Raw genomic sequence first — 2,536 nt, forward strand, 5'->3', positions numbered from 1 at the left:
CTGGTCTCTTTAAAAGTAACTTATGCAGCCAATCAGTTCCTGGAAAGACTTCTCCAGCTGAGGTTGACCCCTGGTTACAGAACAGCGTAACTTATCGGCTTCTGCAGTGCACATTAAGTCTGCCTTTAAAACAAAGTTGAACTAAACCAAGGGGTGTATACCTAGAAGTTTTAACCGTTTTGTCTTTTGAACATGAAACATAGAACACCAATCACTCAAAAAACAAAACAGACAATTGACACAACTGTACAGATTGGCACGCCAAGGATAGACAATAGACAAAGAAATCAGAGCCAAGTATTTCTCCTGTAGAATCCAGAGAAAAGGCAGGACATCTCCTGAATTTTCTCCTGTTCCTAGGAGAGCTCTGAAATAGCCTTTTCCTTCTTTTTTGCTGATGCAGCCCAGTGACAGGACAACTGCTTTTCTGAAAGCCTTTCTCTCTTTCTCTCATATTCAAGATCTAACTCTTCATCTCTTTCTTTAGGAGGAGTAGTGGTGGCTATTTATTGATAGTTACTCCTCAGTGCCCTGCTTTCTTAGTTTTCCAAATTCCTTCTAACCCTGCTCCTCTTGCCTGAGGCAGCTCTTAGGCTGTGGGAGAATGCCTATTTAGAGTTCTCCTGTCCCATGTTTCACTGTCACCCACTAGGCAAAGTCGGCATCAGATCAACACCTATTCAATCTAGACCATATTTCCTTAAACACACTTCCTGCAAACACAGCCTCCAAAAAATAACTAGCGCTAGCAGCAATGCTGTTTGTTGCTCACAAAGTGCATGGGACACTCTTCTTCCATTTTCCATGGTGCTCCACCTAAGACAGTGTTTCTTAGCTGTTCCCACGTTTTCAGGTCCCTCATTGTAGAGCCACCTGTAGCCACCTGCGGCCACAGATCAACTGGGTTCACCTGAAAGTGGGGCTGGAAATGAAGAAAGGGACGGGAGGGCGAGAGGAAATGAAGCCAAGACAAAGTTCTCTGATCAAAACACAAAGTTTAATGTTCAGCTCTCAATTGAAAGGGAAAGGCCCACCAAACCCCTTCTTCTTTCAGCCGGGATGGGTGGGGGAACCCATCCTTTGTCACAGCCAGAAATGGGTGGAAGAACCCATTCTTTGTCACAGCCAGAGATATCTCAAGGCAAGCTCAGTGGGCATCTAGGTTCCTGTAGCAGACAGTATGTGCAGCCAAGGTGGGTAACTCCACCTAGGTCCTATTATTTGGTCTATTGTGGTAAACAAGGTCTTTCAGACCTGCTCAAGGCTGGGGGAAGGGCACACTTTTTTTTTTTTTTTAGTACCATATATGACCAAGCCAGCTCAGTCAGTCAACAAATTCTGCAGGGCAGGAGCCAGGATTGAAAAGAAAAAGACAATGAGGCAACACTGTAGAATAACACCAGCCAGTTCTGAGGCTGAGGCAGGTTGATTTTTTTTTTCCCAATGTGCTTTTATATCATTCTAATTACGTGCAAGTGAAAAGGTCAGTTCTAGGTTAAGGACAGGTACTTCCTGCAGGTCCTTTGTCTGTGGAATTGTTATGCTTTGATATTGTTCACATTTTTATTTTCACTTACAGCAACAGCTGGATTAAACTTTATCCTACACACACATGCACACAAACACACACATATATACATGCACACACACACACACATATATATATACATATATATACATATATATACATATATATATATATATATATATATATATATATATACACACACACACACACACACATACATATATAGAATAATTTGACTGTTTTAAAAAATTAGGTTTGCTACATCACAGTGTATTAAATATATATTTTTAATAAGAGTGAGATGGCCTCATCTTGGCTGATGCTTCTTCAGGATGAAAGGACCCTGTGCCTAACAACAGTCCTCACTAAGGATAAGAAACATGGCGTGTAAGTTTACCTCCATCTTAAAATGACTACATGGTATAAACCGACTAAGGCAACACTCATAAAACTTGGTCTTACCTAGCTGCCTTCTTATTTCCATCTTCTACTTAGAATAAAAAGACAACATCAAGTCTCTAAGACATCCTGGATTAGAATCATAGACTCTTTCTACGATTAATTACTAAGATTGTAAAGGTGTAATACGGTTAACAAAACTAACTTAGAGATGTATGTCTAAAACTCTAAAGTCTAATCTTATAAAAGCTACTAACATGTAAATTGACTGGTAAAGATAATTAAGACATGAAAATTAAAGATCTGTTGCTTTTTAAGTGATCAGATTCTTTAATGTGCTCAAAACTAAGTTTGTAGTCATACTAAATACAAAAATAGAATTCATTTAAAAATGTAAATTTTGGCCTTCTATATTTGTTTTCAAGATTAAGCCTAAAGCAAGTAACTGATAAAAATGTTTATTTAAAATCAGGTATACTCAGTAAATAGTTGTACCATCAAATTATACATCCATCCAATAATGCACTAACAAAGTAACAAAATTTGAAATTTTATCTTGTCTTGTAGAGTGAAAATTATAGATACTGGGTATATAGAATCCTTTTTTAG

Source organism: Grammomys surdaster, unplaced genomic scaffold, assembly GCF_004785775.1.
Source record: "Grammomys surdaster isolate TR1022 unplaced genomic scaffold, NIH_TR_1.0 122375, whole genome shotgun sequence".
NCBI classification, from domain to species: Eukaryota; Metazoa; Chordata; class Mammalia; order Rodentia; family Muridae; genus Grammomys; species Grammomys surdaster.